This window comes from Varroa destructor, unplaced genomic scaffold (genome assembly GCF_002443255.2).
Source record: "Varroa destructor unplaced genomic scaffold, Vdes_3.0 BEIS01000007.1, whole genome shotgun sequence".
Taxonomy (NCBI): domain Eukaryota; kingdom Metazoa; phylum Arthropoda; class Arachnida; order Mesostigmata; family Varroidae; genus Varroa; species Varroa destructor.
Genome location: NW_019211460.1, coordinates 12,867,023 through 12,887,159, shown reverse-complemented (window position 1 = coordinate 12,887,159; position 20,137 = coordinate 12,867,023). Strand labels below are relative to the sequence as shown.

General features: G+C 39.1%; 2 long non-coding RNA genes across 4 annotated transcripts in view; one reads left to right on the top strand and one right to left on the bottom strand.

Annotated features, from left to right (window-relative positions):
- LOC147754339 (uncharacterized) overlaps positions 1-19,535 on the bottom strand; it is a 31,153-nt gene extending 11,618 nt beyond the window's left edge. The window contains exons 1-3 of one of the 3 annotated variants that reach the window (XR_015317105.1): positions 19,433-19,535; positions 14,814-14,934; positions 2,248-2,437 (exon numbers count right to left, since the gene is read on the bottom strand). This is a non-coding gene — a long non-coding RNA (uncharacterized LOC147754339). Of the gene's footprint in view, positions 1-2,247; positions 2,438-14,813; positions 14,935-19,300 lie in introns of all 3 variants that reach the window. The other 2 variants (XR_015317104.1, XR_015317103.1) reach the window with 2 other exon arrangements.
- Positions 11,276-13,060, top strand: LOC111254829 (uncharacterized). Its single transcript, XR_002675212.2, has 3 exons — positions 11,276-11,656; positions 12,187-12,312; positions 12,753-13,060. It is a non-coding gene; the product is annotated as an uncharacterized LOC111254829 (long non-coding RNA).
- Positions 19,536-20,137: the final 602 nt, after the last annotated feature.

Sequence of the window (20,137 nt, the reverse complement as noted above, 5' to 3'; positions counted from 1 at the left end):
GCTCTGATCCTATCTGAGTATCTTACCTGATCTCAATATATATATACACACACATTTTGATACAAGATCAAAGGGTGGTAAAGGCTTGCCAGCAAACAACATGTCGGCGATTTCCACGCCCACCATCTCCTGGATAACGACAGCTAGATCTTGAGAGCGCACTAGTTCATTATTGGGAGACAGAAAAGCATAAAAGAAAAAGCCTACAATTGTTGCTAGGACGCATCCAACTGCAAAAATGGAAGAGTCTTCTATATAGATGCACCTCTAAGGTTGTCCAGCCATCCTATGAAAACTTAACGATGGAATTTTTCTTAGTTAAAGTGCACGTAATTTACTGCGTACCGAATTCTTTCCCTTATTTGCACGTGCATATACTCGGTCGTGCAGTTTTACTGAGCGTTCGCCACCTAGCTTCGAAAATCCTTGTCTTGCTGTGGTTATCTATCCCAATGTTTACAAGCGTCTTATAGATGAGAAAGCCACGTGAAAATGTTTAGATTACTAAATAGCGTCTGAAGGGTCAGATAGGTGTCCAAAGCATTTTTAATTCGAATATACGTGTTCGATCTCATATCTTGAAATATGTAAGTAAATTAATCAAATTTAGCATCAACGGAACGACCAACGAACATATTGTCTAAGGGGTAAAGTTTTCGTGTCACAATTGAACGTGGAAAATTTCGGATGGATGGGCAACTGGGTAGTACTAAAATGGCGAGTAATGCTATTATTCTTCAGAAATAGGCCATGTACAAGTAACAATAGCCAAAATATCCAAATCTTAGTTTAGAACAAGAGATGGATTCAACTCATAAAAAAATGTTAAATCAAACCTGATTTTATTAAGAACACGTTGAGTAACAACTATGATCAGTTTACCTGTTAACGTGATGTCCAGCATTTTACCATGGATCATTTCATTTTATATATTCCTAAAAGAACAAATTTCTCGATAGAGCAGTGTATCAATGTTCGCCTAAATCGACGGACTATCAGTGGCTCAAACCCTCGATATTCCATGTACTAGTATGCACAAAACGGGTAAAACTAATGTGATGTCATCCAATGCTGATAATCGGACAGCCGAGTGTTTACATTGCCAACCGATGCCCAGTTCGCGGGATAGAAAGGGCATCGATTGAGGATCACGTACGTATAGATTGCAAGCTTGCCGAGGAGATTCCACCCGAACTTTTTCGACAGTACGAACGACCGTGTGGTGCTTCGCCTGAAGTATGTAGGCATTCACTACTATCAACACGACTGCTCTCGGGACGGGAGACCGGGGCGGGCAAAAGCTCCTTTATTTATCAGTAGTTTTGATACGAGAAGCTATGATGAATGCCGTGCGCGCCATTATCATGGAATGTGTCATTAGATAATCACTAATTTTAGGTAAACACGCTATTTCGTACTGGGTTGCTAAATCCTTCGATCAATATAAAGGAAAGACATGACGCATATAATGAGTAATCGTTGCTACGAACTTAAATACTCATATTAAAATTATTTAAATACGCAAGTTACGTCAACTTTAATATACATATGCATGTCAGGCACATAAAATTATCATCCTATTTGCCGTATAATGAGTTCGTCCTAGGTTATTATTATAATTATCTAGGTAACTGCAAAATACCCTAAACAGGTGGGGGCAGCTCGGTGTGGATTCCTGGAAAGTCTGTTGTTATAACCTAAAGCGAATAGCATTAAGAACATTAGGCGGGAATAAGCCAATAATTCCGCTTTTTCCAGACCAACAATCTAGTAGCAGTCTAATTGAGGGATACAACTAAAAGAGCAAAACAAGTCACTAAGAAATACAGTGTCGATGACAGCTACTATATAGAGGGCATTTTCTATAGAAGATTTGAGTAAAATCGTTACGTCCACCAGGATGAATCTGTTGCTTACGGGTCGAGTGCGATGCTCAGTCTGGACAATTGGACTTCTTCTCAATGTTAGTTTGTTTAAATGCCCTGCGATGCCCTCTGAGTTAAATGGAAATCCACCTTTCGACTAGTACTCTATGGCATATGTGGTTTGGAAAATCAGACACCAAACTGAAATGACAACGTTGGCTTGCTGCCCATCTCTCCCTGAGATTGACTCGCGCTCGATTTTATCCCATATTCAGCGGGTGCTGTTAAGTTATCGACTGCGGTTACTTATCGAGTCGTCGGTAACTAAGCTACTTAGCTAACATTGAGCCTCTTTTAACTAGCAACCAAAGGGTCAGCTTACCTTTATATCCTTATTGTTAGTTATATTCTACGGCAAATGAGCTGCCTTTTCCATCAATTAGATTACACTGACGCGCGATGTCGTCAAAAACGGAAGTGTCTGAGGCTGGAGCATCCCGACGGACAGAGCGCGCTAGAGCGAGAAGATGCATCGGGAACGCAGGTCGGAGTTTACTGCAAGATATATTTACCTTAATAAAGTAGTATACTCATATTAGTTATGTTCCTGTTCTTCATATCGAAGTGAATGTTTTGAGTTTTACGTTCGCTCTTCAATGATCGATCGACTCCCAGTACGAAATGAAACGTGTCTTTGCCCGGACTCGCACCTAGAACACCAAATGCCCCTAGGTTTAATAGTCGAACAGTAGTATATCTGTCCGTCACAAAGTTGAATAGGCTTTAATTAATTATGGTCCCATTGTGCCTCTCCTAATACTAATATAGAATTGAATTGCATACTTCGAAAAGAATGACTTGCAAGTCCTTGTCATCAACGTCTGCGGAGCCTGCTAGCATCTATACGGTATATTTATCGCGAACTTGAAACCTAAGGTTGTCACCTTTGCGTTCTAAGCATAGCCTATACGATACATAAGCAACCTGAAAAATACTAAAGAAACATACCACTCCGTGACTTCACATTCAAAAAGATACTTCACCACGTGTTACAATGACCCTTGGAAGCGGTTTAACTGAAATACAGTTGTTTCCTATCTGCTAGCGGAACGATGCGTGTTAATCGTGTCAGGCTACCTGCTTATGGTTTGACCTACTGATGCAGATAAGACTTTCGAGATGTTGGAAGCATATAATTCAAATTGATTTCATAATATCTCAAACAATCAGCTGTAAAATTTACTTGTTTCTAGTCCGCCTTGTTGTAGTTCTTTTGTAAATTTTGCGAAAAGCAGTTAGCCAAGGTTCAAAACTCGCTTGGACGACAGGCTAGTGGGTCCGTCTAGCATTTTATTTAGATTTTCATTCTTAATTGGCTTCCGACAGTGACTAGGTGAGAAAACGCAACCGATAAGAGCCTTAGGCCTGGAAGCTTCTTTGTCTCAGTGGGTCGTCAGGCGGTAGACCACTATTGAAATAGGCGGCAAAACATCAGCTCTGTAGCACCATGTGGCCCATGACATAGAAAAGTCTCTACGGCTCTGGTGCTCCCCTCCTTAATTCGGTCTCCGAATAATGCCATGCTTACCATCGACGCTTAAATCAACGTATAGCGCCCCGGGCCGATCGAATCTGCCCAGTCTATCGTGGTGCCTGTATGCACAAGTAAAAAAGCCTAAAGTACTATACGTTAAAGAACATAGACATTGCAGTATATAAATAGGTTCGCAACTACGTGTCTGGTTCATTGAAACTGGGTCGTGAAATATTACGTGTAATAGATTTGAAACGTTTGAAAAACTACAAGGAAGCACATTATGCCGGATGATCAATCCAATATACGCACCTGTAGAAAGCACACTGCTACTATCCATAAATAAGTATGGGAAAAATAGGACGTTATAGGTTCGTGCTGCTTTTGCAATGCTGTCAGTCGATGCTGATTGAGCTGGTTAAGCGCTGTTCCGACGGCAAGTTTTAGGCGCAGCAAGGTCAAACTTTCCGGCTAAGGATCTTTTGGCCACTCAAAGGCATGGCTATCGGCAGCGAAACGAATGCAGCATTTAACGTGAACTTACAAATTTCATGAACATTACCGCTCAGTTGGAAGAACGCCTTAAACAAACTCGAATACATAGTATTAGTGGAACAGGTTCTTTTGCAATAAATTTCGAAGAAGCTCTGACGATTTAATATAGGCAAACATCGTATAACAAAACGCAGAAAGGCCCAGCCCCTTACAAACACAGCTAATTAGCAGTGGCACAGAACATAATCACTTTGTGTCCTGTACCGGCCTCCGTTAAAAGTCAATCTCTAACGTTGCATCGGAACGTCACATGACAAACGGATTCGGTTGCTCGAGTACATATTGTCTGCAATCGTTCAATGAGTGACGCGTCCAGTCTGTTTATAGCATTAAAGTGCAAGGATAACTGCTTAGAAATCGCTCTCTTTTGTCTGCGTTATAATTGCGAACACACACACTTGCGCACGACCTGCTCTCTTCGAAGTACTTCATCATGCCCGAAAGTTACACACTTGAACTTTGGTCAATGGGGCAAGGTTTGTCAAAAGTGAACGTTTTGCCATTGAAGTAAAGTACAACCCAAACCTGATAATAAAATCAGCACACACATGGCGTATGCTTATCTCAATATTAGCCTACGAACGGTCATTAATATATCAGCCAAGTTTTTATGTATTCTACATTTCCATTTTTTTTCTAAATAGAACCGAAAATTAAGCATCTCAGGATTATACTATATATCGGATCATCGACCAGGTTGTTCATACCCTATTGCATCACGAACCCGTGTTTGCGGAACATTTTTGTGTTGTTAGGCCTGTCATTAACGAGGGGTCGTACCACGCGCTAAAACGACAAAAAGGAGTTGTTCTCCTTCGTTAGTATTACATCCATGAAAAGGCATTCGATCCCTGCACATCCGAAGATTAGTTTGTTGGAAAAGAGTATTTTACATCTACAGGTACGTTTCTTTGTCAACCAGGGACGTATATAGAACAAAATAGAATCTGGCCTGTGGTTGAATTTAGATTTAATTTGTCAGAGGTGGAAAAGAACCTGGCGAGTGTCATTATTTCGGTTGTTCTGTCAATTATGATACGAAACTTAAAATATCTATATAGTTGGAAACTGAAAAACAGCTCATAATGCTGCTATACTTCATGTGATCTTCTTCCATCACCGATGACGCTGATTACGTCATCGCCAGAAGAACCAAGGCGGCATACCGCCGGCGGATAAGGTAGGTGTAGTGTGGAATGGATCGCACAGATTCTTATGAACGTTATAATATGGAACGCTACGGCGAGACGCCATCGTCGAAATCAGATGTACACCGAATACAGTCCACAGAGAACTACTTCCAGAACCATTGTTTCTAAAACGAAAAGGTACAACTTGAAATTTCAATTAATGAAACGATATATCAAAGGAACTTATTTAAGTATGGGTGAAGGTGCGTACGTATTTTAGATATTCGAAAACAGTTCCCTACGTAATCTGCGGGAATAAAAAATTGTTAGCTTTTGTTTCCTCTTAACATGAGAAAGAATTAATTAGATAGCTACTATATTGAAAAATCTAATTGGTTTTACGTAGAGATGGTTTCTGTACGTAGGGATGGAGAAATCCGTTGTTTACTTTATTCGTTCATACTCAGTATAGCATAATCGTTAGCGAATTGGCCTATTTGACAGTAACACAAGGGTTTTTTGACGGTTTAAAAACATTTTAACGCTATTTTACATTTGCTAAAGTACCAGGTTAGTAGTTAAGTAGTAATCGGCGCAACACATAGCAGATTTTCTAGTGTATTTCTTAAATGAAAATTCATTAACTATTAAAAGACTTTTGTCGTGTCTAGATATAGCTTTTCCTAGCCATCTTTTCCTGCTTCCTATATACTTAGAGGGAATTAAGTTAGTCTGTCTTGGCGCCCTTTTTATGAAGCGTTACTAAACGAACCAGTATGACTAAAAGTCATGAAATTCTGCTCATAGTAGTTATATCTACCTTTGCAAAAAATGTCAAGCCATTATATCTCAATGGCCATTTGATGCAATAGATTTAGTTGCTATAAGAGCTCAAATTCAGCATCAAAGGTTGGAAGTTATAATAAGTGTGGGTAAAGCGTGCTTTGGTGTTCGTTGTGTAGCAGTCCGTAGCAGCTTCGTACGGATTATAGTAGTAAATAGTAGCGAATTTGCGGTCAAAGGTCGGATTTTTGAACCATTTTAGCCCTCTGCTAACGGTAACTAGGTAACGAGTGAAATTTGACCATATGAAATCATATCTATCATAAGATAGGAAGAAGGGAATGCCTAAAATTCTTTGATCGAATAGCGTTTTTCTCGAAGGACTTTAGGCACTCTCTAAGTGTCAATTTTTTTTTTTATTACCTACGCTTATGTGCAACGTTTCTGTAGCATAATCGCTATTAAGAAGAAAAATAGAAATTCATGAAACCAATGAACAATAGGGCGGTAGGGTGAACATAATGATAAAGTGGAAAATCTCGTCGAGGTACATAGACCACTATAGAGGTAGCTAGAATACTATTCTCATAATTACCGATAGATTACAGTTATTCTTTAAACAATCACGGATATCAGTGATGTAGCCGACTATTTTCGATGGAAGTCACCTGCATGCCAGTGACCGACGATGGCGATGCCTAAGGTATCGTTATGCCTTATACTTATCGTTATAAGTACCTCAGTTTTAATTGACGCAACGGATGTGCAAAGGTTATTTATTGGAAGACAAACAAGGACGTTCAATGATATGTATTCTGCATCTTTTCAGTCACGTTCTTAGTAGACGAGGTAGGTGCTTCATTTTAGACGAAGTATTAAATTGTCTAGTGTCTAGTCACAAAATCCTCTTCGAATCTGTGACCACCCTTCAAACCATCATTGCGCTGTTGCTGGATTCTGGAAAGCTCTAATAGAACTAAGGTGCACGCGTCCTTTCTGGACATGGCCAAATGACCGGAATTGCATATGTGCATAGTCTTCGATTCATACTTTAATTCGAACAGGCCGAAATCTATCGACGTGTAAGGGTATCCTACGTTGCTTCAGCATGTTACGAGTGCCCCACTCTGTTTGTGAGTATTTTTTCACGATTTCGACGGAGTAACTTTAAAGAGCCTGCCGCTACTTGACAGGACCATGGGGACTCGCGTACTCACGATACAATCTGCAAAACAGGTTGTATCAGAGCGCCCTGGATACTGTCGCCGTATTTGACCCTCAACAGTTGGTAACGTGGCGCACATTTTTTCCGTTGAAGCAAAGGTATTCAAGTGATTTCAAGATTCTCTTCATAGTCGAATCAAGAGGGCACGTGCGCGTTGAATTTCATCATGAATTTATGTTTGCTAATTATTAAACGAAATTCGATTTTACAACGATTATTGTACAAATAAACGGCCTCAACGTTGGCACGTACCAGAAAACCACGTAATAGCGTTCTTTTTTTCGAGGAACGCCGCCTTTCTGCGGTTCTGTGCCGTTTCTTCATATTTAATATTGCTGTACTTAGTATAAGCAAGAACACCCAAATAATTCGACACAGATTTAACCAAGAATTGTGGATATGTACCTTGCCATTGATGGGCGTGAGAGAACCTTTTCGTCGTGAAAATCTTGAGCTTTACATATAACTTGTTGTGTAGAGCATATGAACACCGCTGTCGTTTAAAGGTTCTAGCTCGGCTTGATCGTTTTCAGGTTCTGGATCCTCTTGCAGCAACTTGCGGATTCCCGGTGCTCTTCCCAAGAACAGAATTCGCTTGGTTGACTATAGTGCTATGCTGTCTGTGGTAAATATAAAAGAACCAGCACAGAAAATTGCCTATGAGGGAATACCTTTTTTCATGGCCGAGGATCTCACGTGCTTCGTACATAGCAGCGTACTTTGCCAAGGGCCCCGGTTTATGGAAAATCTCTTACGATGCATATTTCCACGCCTGAACGTGTACTTTGTGCCATTCAAAGAAGCGCAATATGGCATTCATAGAATTGAGCTTCCGGAGCGCAGACGATATGAGTTTTTTGTATATCTCAGACTCGCACAACTGATTCCATCTCATGCATGTTTGTTTAAAAGTGAAGAGGAGCAGCTCTTAAAAAAAGCCTGGTTAATGTTTTAAGCACATTCTAGAACCGAAATACATATAGCAATGAAAAGAGAGCTACTAATATTGGAAATGCGACATATTGTTTAGAAGTGCTTCTTTGATATTTCAGTTACCCACCAATGAGCCGAGATTTGGCATTGCCAAAAGCCCAGATCGGCTCATCAATTAGTCAAAAGAAAACAATTCTTCATCACGAACCAATATTAGAAAGAAATACAAACGATTCATATGGCATTTTCTAGGGGAATCCGGTAATCAATCAATTTAAAAAGCCCATATATGGATCTATATCTAACCATACCAAAAAACCTAATGGTTGAAATCGTTGTGCAGACAACAGAATTGCAGAGCAGAAAAGTCATTCATTCAGTTTATCGAAAATAAGTATGCGGTAGCTTCTAAGCCCATTTTTTTAAGTCAAGGACTTAGGGAAGTGCCCATCTATTACAACACAGCCTTTCATCAGCCATGTCGTGCTGACTAGGATACTTAAGAACAATAAACGAGCTATCAGAGAAGCAAAGTGACGTCGACGAATAGTTACGTAACGTTCGTTGTTCAATGCAGACACCGTCTTACTAACGATTGTTTTCGTTTGCATTGGGCAGCCTAAGTTTGGCAAACGTTTATAATAGGAAACGTTTGGTAAAAGTTACCCGTAACTAACAACAGCTTGCGCGTCATTGAACGGAATGCAAAATACTTTGCCAACGTTTAAGATATATGGTAAATTATCTCGCCTTATGATGAACTACGAAACCTACACTATGGATCCACGTAAGGTGGCTTTACTTGTGACCAATCGTTTCACAGACATTGCTGGCTTTAGTAGCAAGTATAATGCTACAAAAGTAGCTCGAACATTTCGGTCCTAATTTGTAATGCAAAATGAGGTAGACAACTCTTTTCATGACTAGAAAGCATCAAGAACTCTTATAATGTGAGCGTTCAGGCAATACGGACGGCAAAATCTCTTGCTAATTTACGAAAGCTGGCCATTGCACCATGCAGAAACACATATGAACCAAACTATCGTACGATGGTGTTCGTTCCCTGTTTTAGGTGCTTTGAATTGAAACAGCGCTGACTTTGTCTTTACGTGACCTTGAATGTTTTACCGGATTTTTCAATGGTTTGAAAAGCGAAGACTAAAATCTGTAATCATAGACGAAGATGAGATCAAACAGTTTATGCTGTACTTTTTAAAATATAGCGATATGCCATTTGCGTCATATTTTGCAAATTACATATATAAGTTATAACTACGAAAAGAAAAGAGACAGTTACGCCAGGATCACTTACGGTTAAGACTTTCTAGGCTGGATTGGTGGATATATTTATTTCGAGTATCAGCATTGTCAATCTCGACTATCTCGTTACAGGTTTTTTTTTTCTGGAACTTACCGCTTTCCAGACTTATACGAGGCAAGCCTTTTTCTCCAGTACTTCCAGGAAGAACTGGAGAAAAAGGCTTTCTAAAGGAGAAAAAGGTTTATTAACATGAACCCTCTGATAATAAACACAGGCTATCTCTCATCTAAACATAGACGATTATCATATTAACATACTGCATGTAAGGTGATGGCCCGCTTTTAACTAAACCTCTGACTCACTTCTAGCGGTATAGAAAACCTTTGTTCCGATCTTTCACTTTTTGATAGTCCACGTTATAGACCGTTGGACATTTTTTTTTTTGCCTTAGAAGTCTCAATGGATTGCAGTGACGATCCAGCCCACAACTCAAAATTTTATTTAGACTTCAGGCTTGAAGTAGCAGAAGTTCTAAGCAAAGTGCAATAATTCCGATATTTCACATAATAAAAACTGTGTCTAAGGTGGAAAAAATTAAACAAGGGTACCAGGTAAGCAGTGAACACTTCTTAGTCAACCTGCTATATATATCGAGGAGTAACGAAAGGCTATATATATATATACTATATTTACGGAATTTCTTTACATTTGCTGAGCATAGGCGTTGCCGAGTTACGATCGTGTTAAAGCTCTTGGCATAGCTTTTACTGTGATAATAAGACATGGCTGCCAATAATCATTTCCCACAAGCATTTGTAGGCGAGCAATATACATCTGTACTAGTATAGGCATACAATTAGAAAATACCTATACCCACAGGCACATCATTATACTTTTATCAACCAGTGATTAAAATCGAAAAATCGTGATGATAGAAGCCAGTCACCGGAAAAATATCTGAAATGCCTCGTACAGCCAACACAATACCGGTGACAGAACAGCCTAAGTTAATCGGGCACGCTTATGGGTTCTGTAGAAAGCCATCGTGGAAAGGCAAATCGTGAAATGTTTTCTAAATACGTAAGAACTCGTCTAGCAGTTTCCCAGTGACGATACCTCCCGATGCTTTCCAAGAAGATTTTTTCAGCTGCTTGTGCAATATTGTGTTTAAAGAATAGTCATAACGACACTGACCACCGTCAGAAGTAAGCATGTCTTACAACCAGGACACATTACTCATCACCAAATGCAATTATAGAACCGAGGCCTTGCAACTAAAAACATTTGTTTAAAATCTTCCATCGTTTCTAATGAACCTTTGTACCAGTGATATATGTGCAGCATATGACTAACAACAAAAAGCAGACAACTGTAGCATACTGCTAAATAGAATTATGGTGATTTTGTGACCGGATTCGTAAAAAATGAACCACTTGTTTCAGAAGCAAACTTTGCTAGATTTACAACACATTAAATTCGCAAGTTAAATTGATTAAAACTGCGTGCGGGTACCATTTTTGCTTCAAGTAAAAAACGAACATTCAAAATACTGAATTTCGTGACAGGCAAAACTTTGTTTCGAACTCCATTAAATTATCGCGGGGCTGTTTTCGGTTGATTGATTAGGTCTATAATGTTAGCATAACTTTTTCGTATGAATGGATAAAGGCCTGACGGATAACGAAATTATTCCTTATTTTTTTTAGCTTTTATTGTGAAATCGTGACCAGAATATAAATAAAGAAGAGTGTATTTACGAAGAAAAGCTAGAGAGAGATATCTACAATCAACATCCCGGTAAAGTAGAAGGGTTTCACTATGTTTGCAGAAAGCATGGAGATATTAATTGCGGATAGATAAATTTACAATTTCGTACTTCATGGCTAGGACGCCTAAACATATATGCGTGGTGATTTTAAAGAATAGCGTAACTTTAATTAACTAACCAAATGCTGCAGGTTTTTTTCACGTTTAATCTAACCAAGTTCTAGGTAATGTTTTACGTCTACTTCACGTTTCGCGTGGAAGTTTATTCTAAGCAAGTACATGAATATAAACGAATGTTAAGCTAAATGTTTTGGCTTTTGAGTCTGTCACTAGCGTTAAGGGTTGCCGAAATTATATGGCTAAAATCATTCGCTATAGGTGTTTTCTAATTTTCTATGGATAGAAACAACTGTGACATCCCTTTGAATACACCAAAAGATATATTATGGTATCCCCTCAATTATCTTTGCTCTTCTGTAAAGAGATCTTGTACCTATCCAGTGCATCCGACAATCAACATGAGCACGAATCTATCGAGTGAGCAAGTACCCTCCTTCAACATGGCCGTCTAAGAAGTTCTGCATCTCCCCCATAATGCACTCGGTAAGGTAGTCTAGATTTGAAACGGTACACTTCGTTTCACCCTAAGAGGGGGGGGGGGTCATTAGTCGTTTGACGCAATACTCAAGAGCATAAACGTTAAACATAGCATTTACATTGTGTGTGTTTTTTATATAAAAGCAAATGGGTTTATGTTATGGGCTCCATTGTATATGGACACTTTTATTCGCCTTTCAGATTATCTTGTAGAATACCTTGATATGAAGTTCTTCATCGGTTACCAATTTCTTTATCAGAATTTGGCCCAGTTTCATATTTGAATATGCCTCTAATATATTATACAGTACTAAGATATTTGGATATACCAACGTTAATGACAAATCGCGAGTGGCACAATCAAACATAGCATGTTAATTATTATAGGAAAAAAGTGAGATCAACTACACAACGTAAAAAAAGCTAAATAAACACCGATAATCGTTCCAGTGACTCCAAAAAAGCAGATTTTGTCTTCTTAAGAGACCTCAGAACATCGGCATGACGTTTACTGATAGACTTCTTCTAATTGACAGAAGATTCGGCTTCAATAGACCGGCGTGTTCTATAATTCGCTCGACCCTCTGGGCGTCCGATGGTTGGCAGCTGCAAAAAAATTGTGATCTTCACTCATTTGCAACGTCTTCTCCATGAGCTGTGAGGTATGTGCCAATTTACTTAATTGGCGAACGCATTAACCTCGGTTTCTTTGTAAGCTCGATATAGAGCTACAATGAAGCTACCATGGTATAGAAATAATGGTAAGCATAGGGTATACCAAGGCAGGACATCGCACCATTGATTATTGGGCATGATTTTTCTCAGAAGTTAACCTGATAATCTCTTAAGGTTCCGAAAATAACCTAGAAACAAACCTACCGACCATCTTACTGATACTACATTCGACGCCTAGCGCAAATATCCTCGTGAATTGTGTGAGTATTAAGTAAAGGGGCTTTAATTATACATATCCAGAGAAAAATTGTACAATATTTGCGCAGTTAACAATCCTAATAGCTCCTCTTTCGCAAAAAAAAAAATCTAGAAACGTAAATTTCAATCATTTACATTGAAGCATCTCTAGATTTCTATTATTTTTCAGCAACATGTATCGTCTGTATCGTACAAGGAACCTGAAAAGAGCGATTCGTTCGCCGACGTTCTTTCTTTTCACACGTTTTTAGACGGTTTGTGCTTGAAGCGAAGTTCACTTAACTTGGAGGCACAAGTGAAGCTTTACTATAGATTTTTCACGCGGTCTGCACTAATATTCACGATCGGAGCTTCATCTACGAAAATTTTCTTTCGTCACCTATCGTGATCATTTTTAGGCAGTGGATGACTGCGTATGCCACGTATTTCACGCGAGCTGTCCCTTTAGAGTTAATACGCAAAACTCGATCAGATTTCGGTGGGCAATTCTATGACACCACAGCTTATCAAGGCATAACTACTACGTTGCTGTCGCCACTGATACCCGTATCTGTCGTGTACGAATTAAGTAATCTGACATAAGTAGTACAAATATGGCCTATTACAACGAAACATCTAGAGAGGACCTAGTAGCTCCATAACCGATGTATCGCAGACTCGTATCGACTCATCCAGATTAGCATTTCTACTACAAAACGCACGCGTACCAACAAAATTCCCCTTTCTCTGGAAACGATTGCCGCCTCGCCGTAGGTAAATGAAAAATTCGCCTTCGTTCAGATGCAGTCATCATATTAATACGGACACCACGATACGACTCATGCGACTTCGGTAATGCGGACACTGTTGCGAGCGCACAGTATAAAATGTAACTGAAACAGTGGCCAGAGTTTGGTGTGGACTGTGGATATTGTATCTTTGCTAAACAACTTTCGCTAAGGCCCAACAATTTGTTAGCGTCCCATCACTCACAGCCAAGCCGGCAAATGCCCATCTTTGGACAATGTAACGAAAAAGCCCGACTGCAGGAGTTGATAAAGGATTGGGTCAATCGCTCGGTTATTATCGGTTCAAGGCACTAAAGATGCAAGGGGACACGATAACTGTGTAAGAGAAAGGCATGGATTTATAAACACCAGGTACTCAATGTATCATAATAGTGGTCATAATTAGATAAAAGGGAATGTAGGCAGGTGCCAATAAGCCAATGAATAGGACTGCGGATGTCCGCCATAGCGGACATGTAATTGGAACGTGAATCTTATTAAGGGTAAGTAATGAGAAGAACTTCACAATACGATTCGTTTACCGGATGCTTAACTACTCATGTAGAGGTGTCTCACCCAATAAAATAGAAAGGCTTTAAGGGTAATGTAAGCGTCGTTATTTCACTCGTAAAGGATGTGTATTATTTTGACGAATGCATAGAAAATATTGCAACATCGTTCAACCATATTGCTTAAGTCTGTAACAGTATATTAAGTTCAATTGCCTTTTAAGTGACGTATGCAGAATAATGTTGATTGACGGTTTAGTAGTACTAACTGAAAAAAAAAACGCAAGAGTTACCTTTAAAAAAAATAGTTCTACCGTTTATTGAGTCCTCTGCCGGACCGCTCTTTTTTTTGTTGTATGTACTGTGGCACACAAAAACTTATGCTTTATCTCACGTACCTTGTATCTCTCTACCTGATCTATGCTGATACAAACAGACGTTGGCTAAAAACAACAATTGAAGTTCTTCTATTGTGGCACTGCCAGAAACTTTTACAAAAATAAATAATTCTATAGTACCTTTAACTGAGCCAGAATACGGTGTTTTACAATCCGTTTTCGCTGTCCGCGGTCTCCCAAATGATTGTGAGATTATATCAGTATTTAAATAGGATTTACGTAAGATACGCATTGGCTATTGTTTGACAATGACTTCAAAGCAATACCTCATACAGTCGATTGCCGGACATCAAACCCAAAAAGCTTTCTTCATTGTTAATGGATCGCCAAAATAAAACAGCAATCTTATTTCAGGTCGTATTCAGCTAATTACGACAGACTCTCGCATGAAGGCAGCGAGACAGTTACGTCCTGAAGGCTTGATTGAGGGAACAGATTGAGCGACTGCTGTATTTCTATTCATAAAGTTACACTGTCACTATTGCGCAAGATTCATACATTATCTTAAGTTTTTTTGTCAAAGTCATTAAGATGTGTTCCGGTAATGACTGCTTACCTTGGACCACGAAAGCCAGAAACTAACATTAAGCTCGATCGTTAGGAGACTCCATTTGCATGTTTTCGCGTGTCGAATATTCCACGTATCCCAATTTAAGATTAACACGCCGAGGTATCACCTATGAAGGATTACGTACAAAGTAAATACGTTTTAAATCTGTCGTTAGTCAGCCCTCTAGCCTGTTCTTTATCTGTACATAAATAGCATTTATCTTCTAATGGTGCCACGTTGTTTGTCCAGAAAGTTTTTCTCCTTAACTTTAATTAAACTTTCATTAATTTAGCAAGTGCCCGATTTTGAATTTGACATAACATTCTGTTGACAATAAGTCTGCGCGCCAAAGGAAATGCTTTCACATCTGTACGTAAAACCCAGCTTTCAGCAAATGACCAACCGACGAAGAAAATTAATAAAGTCTAAAAATTATACATAAGTTTATTACCGTTAAAAAGAAAATCTTGTCCCAGACGTATCAACATTGATAATCGGTGCTTCAAAGAGCACCTGAACTCAATCATCAATTTTTTTACTTTAAATAATATTTGCATATTGTTCCCAGAAAGACCATAGTGTTCTGGGTGGCAGATGCAGCACTTTATGGCAAGACGTCAAAATGAGCATACGGGCACTCTCCCTGTATAATTTAGTGAACTACAGAAGGTGGGCAAATTTATGCCTCGATATTTCCCTACTGAACGCAGTGCTTTTAATTGTTTTCAGTGGTTACACACGAGGCTTTATCCAAAGCTTTCATGGCGGAATTTCCTGTTCTGAATCTCTGCTCTAAAGTTGTAGAGCTTTGCAAGGAAACTAAAAGTTTGGCGTTGCTTCTGTTGATCCATATCTAATGCTAGAGGACAACAGCAGCGGACCGTTCTTGCAGGGAACTGCTGCTGTTACATCTCGAATAGGCTATTCAACAGTCGAATACTGATCCCAAGGGATTACTAACATATAACCATTTTGTAACTGATGTCAGCCCTAGGCAATTTCAAGACATTTATTTCTTGGCAGATCTCCAACTCACTACCAAAACGAGAGATCATATTAGAATCGAAATTTCGATACAATGCCGGATTGCCAAAAGTTTCCAGGCTATTGAGGCTTGAAGGCGAGGCCTGGGTAACTAATATCTGATATATATATGTATCTTCTTCGGTGCTTTCACCGGTGGTTGAAACTTGAGCGTACTCGTATAGCAGAATCTTCCAGTTACAAAATCCTACCCACTTGTTTTAGAGTGGGGCAACATCTGTGCACATGGGAGATAGAGTTTGATGCAGATGTTGCCCATGTACGCAGAGATAATTCTGCAAACCTTTCGGTAGAATCCAACCAGGAGGCCTAACTGGCTGACAGCATCTGGCGAAGTATTTCAAGTATTTTACAAGCAATTAGAATATCTTTGTGTATGAGCTTTTTGTGTAATAGTTAGAGTTCTGATAACGCGAAACGTAACAGGTATCTACCCTTCACACGTCCTTTCAAGCCTGAGTATGTGGGTAAGCCTTCAGGCGACACGGCTTTTAAGAGTGCATCTATTAAATGTCGGCATCCCTCTCTGGATGCCAATATAAATATTACTATATTTATTGAATATTTTTATATAATATAATATAAACAATGTAATAAAAACGTACGAGGTAAATTCAAGAACCAATAAAAAGGAAATTTCAAAAAAGATCAAACGTACAGTTTCAGCTACGTTTGTATATGAAAGGATAAGATTATTCAGATATCGGGTGCTATTTCAGACGACTACAGCATAAAGTATGAAGAAGTGGATTTGAAACTTTCGCTTCTTAATTACCCTAATATTCATCAGTGCATTATGTTAACACTGCGTAATTCCTATAAACATAATCCCACCAATAAATATTATGAGGATCAGGACTTCGAATCGTACTTTCTTAACTATCACTAATTTATGACAAAAGCAATATTACCGTAACCTGTACACGGTGCTAAGCTATTGCGTGTCTCTGATTGTATAGCATTTGAGCAATATATATACTAATATGTTATACTAAGCAAGCTTTCCCACAATGATTGGTGTTCGAGCTCTCACAGCAGAAGTACGTGTAGCGACAAATAGATTTTCTAAATACTTGGTACGCCACTAGCGTAAGATCTGTACAACAAATGTATTTAACCTCGCTATTCTGAGAGCGGTCTGTTGCCGAAATTGGTTTTTGGTCGGTAATAGCTACAAGCATTAGACTCGTCATGAAGGTGGTGTCTGTGTACACACGTTAGAGAATGCCGACAAGTCGTAATGTCCATAAATTAAACTTGCAGTTCCAAATGCGCTCACGTCCAAGGTTTAGAAATCGGCTGTTGATACAGTTCATTGCCCTTTGGGAACCAGATATCTGAAACAACGCTTAACGCAACGATGCAAAGCTCAAAACATCTATGTATGTATCATTAGTGCAAAGTACTATTTTTTTTTTCTTATTTTTTTTTTAAATAAAACACTTTTCCCAAATAAAAATCGACTTTTCTCGATATCTAAATTGCACTTACCGGAGGGGGTCAAAATAGTAACCGTTAGCTATAAACGTTTCCGAGCGAAAGAGTTAAGCGTAGCCTAGTCTATGTATTACTTAGGTCGTTCGTTCGAGAACGTTGACGCTGTTATGCAACACGGTTATTGCTGCCCTAAAGATTACTCTATCGAACACTATCTTCTTTAGTTTATTTTAATACGGGAATGTCATTAACCGGTTCTTCCGGTATCTTCAACCCTCTATTTTTAAGCATTTACCTGCCTTTCTCTCTGCGATGACATAAGTAGCTGGCATAGTAGTAAGTTTCTTTATATATGTAAACCTACATATATATAAATGTAGGTGCAAGAAATGGCTGGCCTCTAAGGGGTTGCCATACCGTGTGTTTATTTTACTTGTAACATATATTTCAGTTTAACTAATATGGCAACGAAGAAAAATACTGCTAAGTGATGACAATATCACGATAGACGTGATGCCACATTCGTTACCTTCATGCGATAATAAAAATAGATCTGCAGTTTTGAACGTACTTTAAGCGAAAAACATATCAGGCATCTTTAAAAAAAAAAACTGCTTAGACAAGATTACTCGTAATTTTCAAGCAAATATTCGTCTTCATTTTGAATTGTGACAATTGCATTTAACGGAACATAGTGGTTCTGTTAAGAGGTCTTCCAATAAAATGTCCTCGCTCCAATCGTAAAACACCATATACACCCCCTACGTTTCCAATCAGACCAGAGTTTTTCATGATTCAGCGTTGTTTCATCATATAAGCAGCAGAATTAATGTTAACCACGCAGAGATCCAATTTTGGTGTACTGGTGACCTGTAGTTCTATGGTAGCATTAAGTTTCCTTTATTTGAGGAGAGACCTTTGCTAAATAGCTCCAGTTAACTTGAAGTATTCTGTATAATTATGACTTAAATACTTGAGTATTTAACTGAGTTCTGTGCCGATTTTTCGGAAATAGTATTTCATGTATAGCGTCGTAAATATCAAAGGACAATTTCGATGGATGGCACTTGACGATTTGCTGACGTATAAAATCATCAATATGATCATACTAGTTCAGTTTTTTGTCGTTATAATGAGGCTATTAGACTGCGATTGCATTAAAGTTCAGATCCTAGAATATTGGAAACTAATCGATCTGCGGCCGTCCTTCAGATACCCCGACGAGGTTTTGACCTTGATTATTAGTGACTGCAACCTGGAGATTCGTATACTGCTTATGCTAAAGTTGCGTTATCTGGCACCTGAACATCAACTCGTCATGTCGACGGTGAGTCCACTAATATAGTGCTGTGCCGTACCATTTACACGGTTAGTTTCAAGGACAATTGAACCTTTCTCAGTGGGCGCTGGGAGGACCGGCTCGCTAAGCGGCAGACACCCTGTTGATTCACTAATGAAGACTGCGGCGGTAGCGTAGCGAGTCTCGTAACAGTAGAAACCTGCTCGTTAAACCACTGAAGGCCATTCAAATAGGATTCAAATATTCGCGCGCACAAAGTTCGTATGGGCGGGCGGTGTTTTGCTATTTTCTAATGCAATCAAGGCTGAATATTAAGAAAAATAAGATAACTATATATTTTGGGATATTGTTGTCATCATATCGATCGCTAGTTTTTTCCGCATGAAGTATACTGCTCGAAGTTGCTTATCGCTCAATAAAACGAGTTATCTAGTCAATTTAAACTGCATCCTGTAACAATGGAGCGTAATTTTTAAAAGACATCTCGTCAGTGAAGCTTTTTTCTGAAAAGGCTCATCAGTCAGAATTATCTGCACAGCAGCGAGTAACATTAAATGACAATATTGTGGATCGTAATAATGTCTTTCTCACTGCCGGTCGCGACGCTACACTCGTTTCAGGACCTGTCATGTCAGAACCAAACCCAGATTTCCCTTTCGTTTGTATGGGAAATATACACAGGCGGGACAATTTAAAAGTTGGATACACCAACCTTGCTAACACGTTTGTTGTCACTTGCTCGGCTGAGTGGGCACTTTCCAAGGACGATTTTAATTTTGCATACATTACGCAATCCTCAGACAACGAACAGATGTAGGAAGGGAACTCACAGGATGTCACTTACTTCATCAACGGTCGTGTATGGCTTCAGTTCCGTAACGACAATAAACACGCGGAACCTAGCAGACGACTGAAACGTTACGGCTCAACGAAAACTAGCAACAGCGGACCACCAGGAACTGCCGGTGGCTTCGCATTTTACTACCGCCTGAATTGTTCTCTCCATCAGACTGTCTAGACTTTGCGCTCTTACGAACATGCTACGCAATAATGCAATACCGAAACGTATAAGTCAGAATCGTTCGTGTCTATTGAAGCAGCATCTGTAGTAAGTACTTTTAACTGGAGTAGCTCTGACACACGACTAGGTCATGTTACTATAATCAACTACATAAGCACAAAATGTAATAGATCACAAGGTAAGTCGACCTAGTTATTGACTTTCTGCGGAATTAAACGATATTTAATGTGTATAATTTGTTGAATAAAGATAACCTTTTGTCCTTAATCTAGATTAATCCACGTATTTAATTGCCTGTCATATTGTGACTTAAACAATCCTATTACTTGTCGGAAAAGCCCGCGCAAAAGTAAACATAGTATACAGTAGTTAATTACCTCTTGTAGCAAGGCTTGTTGTTTGAACTATGTAGTATAAACTGTTCTCACGAGACCTTAATACTCTGCAGACCTGTCGTATTGACATGGTAGTTTCACCAGACAACATAAATCAGCTACAGAAGCTTACCAATTTTGTTTTTTCTCATAT